A 7,567-nucleotide genomic window follows, 5' to 3' on the forward strand; every position below is an offset into this window, starting at 1 on the left:
GGTGCATTGTTCCATTCTCCGACCACTCTCGGTGTAAACAAGTCCCTCCTGGTCTCTGCTTGAAATGCACTTTCCTGCGTTTGCTTTGGTGTAACTGGCTTCTCCTGCATGGGCGAATGTGAAGAAGATCCTTAGTAAGTCATTGAAGAAAACCGAGAAGAGGTCGGAGTGGCCTCTGTCGTTCATCAATGATCCAGTCAGGCAGTACTCCTCCTATTCTGCCAGTATGCGGATTCGAACCGGGGTTGTTGCGGCCACAACACAAATTCTGAGCACTATACGATCACAGCGAGTTACCGAGACATACACAGCCAGTAGGAAAGGATGTACTCTCTTTGTGTGACACTAGTCGGAAAAGTCCTGACGCTGCATTTCAACTGAGCCCTAGTATACATCAACCCTTCGACACTCTGAGTGCCAACTCTCTTGTGTGTTTTCTCCATCAAGCAGGTCATGAAGGCAGCAATTACAGTTTGCTTACATGACGCACGCACAACATGGCTGTATGCTCCCATATGGTCTAGCGGTTACGATACCTGATCTTCACCCAGGTGGCCTGGTTTCAGCTCCTTGTATGAGAACGTGTCAGTTTTGCCTCCTGCTTTCCAAAGATCAGCACCATGTTTTACGCCTCCCCCGAATATCGAAGCTGCCTCTAAATCTGCAAATGAAGATGAGTCGATAAACCACTTGTTTTTCGTATAACTATACATATATTCATTTATTACTGATTTCATTCATTGAGCACGGATACAATAGAGGTACAGCCATTCACTGTTTGACATGTCTGCACTGGTACAGAACCTAGCAATAAGAAAACGGGTAAAACTGTCTTGAGAATTAGCATACAGTACCGAGGCCCCCATGACCAAATAAAGGCTAACCTCGATAATCAGCCTAAATAATGCAGACAACAGCAAAACGACTGACTTTGAAAAGGGAATGAATGTCCGGAAGGAGTAGTGTAACCAGCTTGAAATGCTTCTCCGGACCTCTAACTAAAAGAAACCGGGAACCAGCAGTGGCATCGACTCCTTTCGAACTGGGATCCTATCGCAGCTCGTGGTGTCCTGACTCTCCCGTATCTGATATTGGACCAAGCACATCAGGAGAGAGCGCGAACGCAGTCCCCCACTACCAGAAATCATGCAGTCGAGATTCTCACATTTGGGGAATTCGCAGGGGTCAGCACAGCCGGAGTGCAATGGCCGAGCCTCACCCTGGGTGAATCGATTTTTTAAGAACTTTATTTTCTTTTCACAAAAAAATACAGGACATCACAAATTAGAAAGCTTTACATTAATATACATACTTAAAACAGTATATATGATCACATCTCATTACATTTTGACACAGTACCAGTTATATAGCAACAATTTATTTTTTTCTGGTGTAAATCACATTCTTTACTTAAACATGATAATGTTTTTCACAGTTTCTTGAGATATTGACCTATGCTCTCAATTTCCCACAGATTTTCTGCTTCCTCCCTCCCTTCTCTCCACAGATCTCTGAGGTAATAGTTCTCTCGGGTGATGGACAGGGCCAGGCTACCTGCTGGGACCTCGATGCCTTTGAACAGCCCCATGTTCCTCACTCTCCACAGGGCGTCTTTCCCACTGTTCACCACGGCCCAGATCCTGTCAAACACGTCAGGAGGAAGTTTGACAGGAGAGATGCCGTTGTAGCGGCAATGCTTGTTAATAAGACAGAATTAGGCGGTGGTATTCTGTCCTAAATGAGGCCCCATCTCACCCTCCATCTTTGTGGTGCAGCCACAGAGAAAGTATTCATGCAGGTTGATTTAAGATGTTTTCTTTTGATAATGGACAGCTCCCAGATGGGGATGCACTTAGCTAAGCCTGGCTATCATGATCAATGGTCATCCATTGGTGCCTATTTGTCTAGGGAGTGCCGAATGGACATCTGGACTGCATCGAGGAAAGGTTTATCGCCAGCTGAAAAGAGACACAGCGCTTCGGCTGTGGAGACTTTATTAATAAGGCCCCTCAGTAGTTGAGATCTCTGTTATACCCATCTAGAAACATGCAATCAGCATGTTATTGCTGAAGCAATAGTCACAACATTATTCCACACCTGGGTGAGAGGCGGGTTATGATGACAGTCATGCTTTCTACACCTTATACTGAGCTCAGAAATGGACCAAGCGGACATCTCACGAGCGGATCCCTCCGCGTATAAGAAAGGCAACTTGTCTCAGCAAAAATACCACGGATTCACATCCAAAATATGATAAAAAGGCAAAAACCCCATACTTGGCATGCAAACGTACCCTAAAAAGGAAACACGGTTTTAAAACAAACTTGATTTTCCCCTGGAGAAACCTTTTTATGGACACACATCGCATCTATTACACATGTAGAACTAAATATAAAGATAAAACTTAATATAAGAAGTCATGACATATCACACATGACGAAGTCTGGTCCAGAATAAACAGTTTACACTGACCCACCTTTATTTACCCTGGTCACTCACTTCTATTAACTGTTTAACTGGGTAACAAATTAATATTTGTTTCAATTTGGGATCTACACCTGGGAGCCCTGAATTGTTGGCCAGAGGGGAGAAGCTGAGATTCAGACGTGAGAATATATTAAAAAAAAGGATCTGATGTTGTTTTTCACCTGTCTAATCAAAGCTTGTTCAAAAATTATCTGATTATAGGACACACGAGTTTATAATCATACTCATTCCACTTTTTAACCCCGTATATATGCACAATATGAAACGTATATACACTAAATCTCACGTGTGACTCCCATAATATACATTTCTTTACGAAAATTAGGAACACTTACTACAATTATCAACCCCCCATGACGAGGCAATATTTCATACCTTTGTTTCTTTGTGGGTTCAAAGTTCTGTCCTGTCGTTTCACACGTAATGTTTTGGTAGTTATCTCAATTTTCCTTTGCAATTATCTCCAAGATCATCATCAACTTTTTGTAAAACGCTATGCACAACTGATATTTAAAGAAAGTCCTGTACCAAAACGTCTTCGTAGGGAAAGACAACTTTTTATTCCTTACGTTAGTCGCTACACGGTTACTCAGAAAATCAATTCACCGCCTTTAAAAAAAAAGTTTCGTTTTTTATTGTGGTTCACTGACATTTCTGTCACAATTCTGAGGGACCCCAAATAAAATTCACTTGCCGGTATAAAGACGCCGGCGAGGATAAGACAGGTATCGAGCCACCTGCGTATCTAGCGGACGTTTAAAATAAAAAAAAATGGCGTGTAATGTTGCGAAGGGCTACTGTTTTTTTTATAGTTTGTCGATTGTAAGGGACGTGGGCCGCGACAGAAATACTGGACGGGGTGGGAAAAGGTTTATTGATGGTTTATTGTACCGCAACGGTCACAATTGACTCACCAGCAAAGATGGCGCCGAGGCCACATCGACTCCCTCCCGCCCTGCCTCGCACCGAAGCTCGAGCTGCGGAGCGCGACGCAGAACCGCCGGTCCGCGGGCGCGGGCGCCGGACATAGACGTCATAAACCCCTTTCGAGGCGCAGGAATTATAGATCACTTTAGTTTCTTCTGGACCCGGGTTAGGGACAGTGTGCCCTCCGTGAGAGTCTTCTGAGGAAGCCAGTGTCTCATGGGTGTCCAGGCTTGGAATCATCTGTCCATCACAGGACACACAGACACACACACTCACACACCCTGGACAGGACACCAGTCCATCACAGGACACAGACACACTCACTCACACACCCTGGACAGGACACCAGTCCATCACAGGACACACACACACTCACTCACACACCCTGGACAGGACACCAGTCCATCACAGGACATACACACACTCACACACCCTGGACAGGAACCAGTCTATCACATGACAAACACACACTCACTCACACACCCTGGACAGGACAGCACTCCATCACAGGACACACACACACCAGGGCCAGTTTTCCCAGAAGCCAATTAGCCCAAAAGCCTGTCTTTGGACCCGGAGAACACAGGGAGAACATGCAGACTCCACACAGGCAGTCCCCCCCCCCCCCGGGTCCAGACCCGAGCCCGGAGCCCCCCCGCGCTGAACCCCTCCGTACAGACGGCCGCACACAGCTCCGTTGTTCCCGATTCCCGAGGTCATCTGTTAAAAGAAGCCGGTGTGTTGCCTCCAGGTGACATTTCCTACTGGAGTCAGGACAGGAGGCTCTTCTGTACACAGAGGGTGGCGGGGGTGTGGAACAACTCCTTTGTTCGGGGCCTTGGGGCATTCTTGTTGTGAAAGGCGCTATATAAAAAAACTGTGACGTAACGTATGCTTACACAACCATGACGGTTTCATCATGGACAGCACGAAAGCCCGAAAAGTGGTTGACGTTTTAATTTGGCAACGCCATGATGGATCCCAGTTTTTTATTTTATTTTGGAGGCCAAAGAGGACAAAAAAGGAAACGTCCGGAGGTGGATCGATGGTCATCTCTGCGGTTGTTCTGATGTTCTGGAAAAAACAAAACAAAAAAAAAACGGCTCGCTTGCCCGGTCGTGTAGTGTTTCCACACCCCACGCAAATCAACTTCTCGTCGCCCGCCGCACCCCTCTCACGTGATAGGGGCTTCCCCCGGCTGTGACGTACTTACCCTACCCCCTTCCGTTAACGTCATACCGAAGGTCGCGCTTCGGGCCGCGGCGATGCTGACGGATTGTCTTGTAGCTGATAAGGGTTTAAATTTCGACTTAAGGAGTTGGCCATCGTTATATTTCGCGAGGTATCATACGGGGGGAAAAAGAACATTTATATTTATCAACCTACTAGTAATACTGGGTGGATGTCACGTTCCCCAAAGTTCAGTGCCTCTCTCTAATAAAGTAGAAACGCGACATTAAAAAAAAGAACTCCTATTCCCATTTGTAATGACCCCATCGTGTTTTTCCCGGTGTGCGCTTATCTTTCGGAGACCGTTTCTCTCTGGTGTTGTTTTGCTGTTGGAATAAATGCCGAGGTGACCCTTCTGTGTGGAGTCTGCGTATTCTCTCCAGCGGGTCGTTTCCTCCACCGCAGGGGCTGGTCGAACCTGGGTCTCCCAATCGTCACAGAAGTGTGTGTCGTTTTGGGTGGTGGTAGGGGGGTGCATCGGGGATACTGCGCCCCGAGGGGGTGACCTCTCACCTTACTCCGGACAAAGGGAGAAGACCTGTACCTTCACGAGTCCGGGTTGTGAAAACTTCTTCTGGCAGTTCAAAACGTTTCGAAGGGACTACAGCGCTACCCTGTTTTCCATTTGTATCGTGTATTATTAGACAGTCATAAGTATCTGTACTGATCACAGAGTCCCCCACTCACTGCCAGGACTGAAGCCCAGTGCAGCACGAATAATAATAATAATTAATAAGTCTGGACTCTCCACTCAGAGCTCCTCCCAGGTCAGGGGGATCCCCTCCAGCCCCCCCAGTGTGCAGCCCCTACCTGGATGATGCTCCAGTCCGCTCAGCACACAGCAGCTCTCAGTGGGGAGGAGAGCAGAGGGATGGAGCCAGTTCAGAGAGGGGGGTGATAAGGAGGCCATGATGGGTCAAGACCAGGGGGGGAATCAGGCCAGGACACTGGGGTAACACCCCTACTCTTCTCCAGAAACACCCCGGGATTGTTAACGAGCACAGAGAGTCAGGACCTCGGTTTTACGTCTCATCCGAAGGACGGCGCCTGTTTACAGTCCAGTGTCCCCCGTCACTATACTGGGGTATCAGGACCCACACAGACTGCAGGGTGAGAGCGCCCCCTGCTGGCCCCACTCACACCTCTCCCAGCAGCAACCTTGGGGGGGGGGAGGGAAAAAACCAAAAGCTAAACAGATTTTTTTTTAAAAAAATTTATTGATGCTTAACAAAAGGTCATCAGTCCAGTCTGGGGCCCCTCAGCTTCAGTTCAGACCAGTCTGGGGCCCCCCAGCTTCAGTACAGTCTGGGGCCCCTCAGCTTCAGTCCAGTGCAGTCTGGGGTCCCTCAGCTTCAGTCCAGACTGGGGTCCTTCAGCATCGGTCCAGCACAGTCTGGGGTCCCTCAGCTTCGGTCCAGCACAGACTGGGGTCCCTCAGCTTCGGTCCAGTCTGAGGTCCCTCAGCTTCGGTCCAGCACAGACTGGGGTCCCTCAGCTTCGGTCCGGCACAGTCTGGTGTCCCTCAGCTTCGGTACAGCACAGCCTGAGGTCCCTCAGCTTTGGTCCAGTCCAGTCTGGGGCCTCTCAGCTCCAGACTAGTCCAGTCTGGGGCCCCTCAGCTCCAGTCCAGTCCAGTCTGGTGTCCCTCAGCTCCAGTGCTGTCCAGTCTGGGGTCCCTCAGCTTCGGCCCAGCACAGACTGGGGTCCCTCAGCTTCGGTCCAGCATAGACTGGGGTCCCTCAGCTTCGGTCCAGCATAGACTGGGGTCCCTCAGCTTCGGTCCAGCACAGTCTGGGGTCCCTCAGCGTCGGTCCAGCACAGTCTGGTGTCCCTCAGCTCCTGTCCTGTCCAGTCTGGGGTCCCTCAGCTTCGGTCCAGCACAGTCTGGGGTCCCTCAGCTTCGGTCCAGTCTGGTGTCTCTCAGCTCCGGTCCAGTCCAATTCAGTCCAGTCCAGTCCAGTCCAGATCTTAGCAGGCACAGAACCAGGAAAGGAACCTGGAAAGATATTGTTATTGCAGGTGTGAGGGACACAGACACAGACGTCACCATGACATCAAACAGCAAGAGGAGACTCCTCCTTGAATCACAGACACGACCGGGCGGCGCCCCCCTGTCTGCTCACCTGCACCTCCTCTTCCTCTTCTTGTCCTTCCCGGCAGCCTGCTTCTCCTCTCCCTCGCTCTTCCTCTCCTGAGCTACGGTCTCCGCCGCCTCCATCGGCTCGTCCTGATCTTCTGTCTCCACTGACACGCAGCTCAGGGACTTTAAAAAGACGCATCGGCGCTTCTGAAGCAGAGACAGGAGAGTCACGTTAAGAGTCGGACTGGACACTCCAGTACATGAACACTGCACTGAGAGAGAGAGGGGTTCACACAGACACACTGACTGGACACTCCAGTACATGAACACTGCACTGAGAGAGAGAGGGGTTCATACAGACACACTGACTGGACACTCCAGTACATGAACACTGCACTGAGAGAGAGAGGGGTTGATACAGACACACTGACTAGACACTCCAGGACATGAACACTGCACTGAGAGAGAGAGGGGTTCATACAGACACACTGACTGGACACTCCAGGACATGAACACTGCACTGAGAGAGAGAGGGGTTCATACAGACACACTGACTGGACACTCCAGGACATGAACACTGCACTGAGAGAGAGAGAGGGGTTCATACAGACACATGACTGGACACTCCAGGACATGAACACTGCACTGAGAGAGAGAGGGGTTCATACAGACACACTGACTGGACACTCCAGTACATGAACACTGCACTGAGAGAGAGAGGGGTTCATACAGACACACTGACTGGACACTGACTTGACACTGGAGAGGAGTAAAGAGAGGATCAGAGCATTACCCACCTTCTTTTTCTTCTGTCTCACAGGAGGTGGTGATTGGACCTCCTCC

At 49.4% G+C, this 7,567-nt stretch overlaps 1 non-coding gene across 1 annotated transcript; it reads right to left on the minus strand.

Annotated features, from left to right (window-relative positions):
• Positions 1 to 1,106: 1,106 nt before the first annotated feature.
• Positions 1,107 to 1,271, minus strand: LOC148671436 (U1 spliceosomal RNA). Its single transcript, XR_015938651.1, has one exon. It is a non-coding gene; the product is annotated as a U1 spliceosomal RNA (small nuclear RNA).
• Positions 1,272 to 7,567: the final 6,296 nt, after the last annotated feature.

Source organism: Lepisosteus platostomus, chromosome 5 (genome assembly GCF_059453375.1).
Source record: "Lepisosteus platostomus isolate fLepPlt1 chromosome 5, fLepPlt1.hap1, whole genome shotgun sequence".
NCBI lineage: Eukaryota > Metazoa > Chordata > Actinopteri > Semionotiformes > Lepisosteidae > Lepisosteus > Lepisosteus platostomus.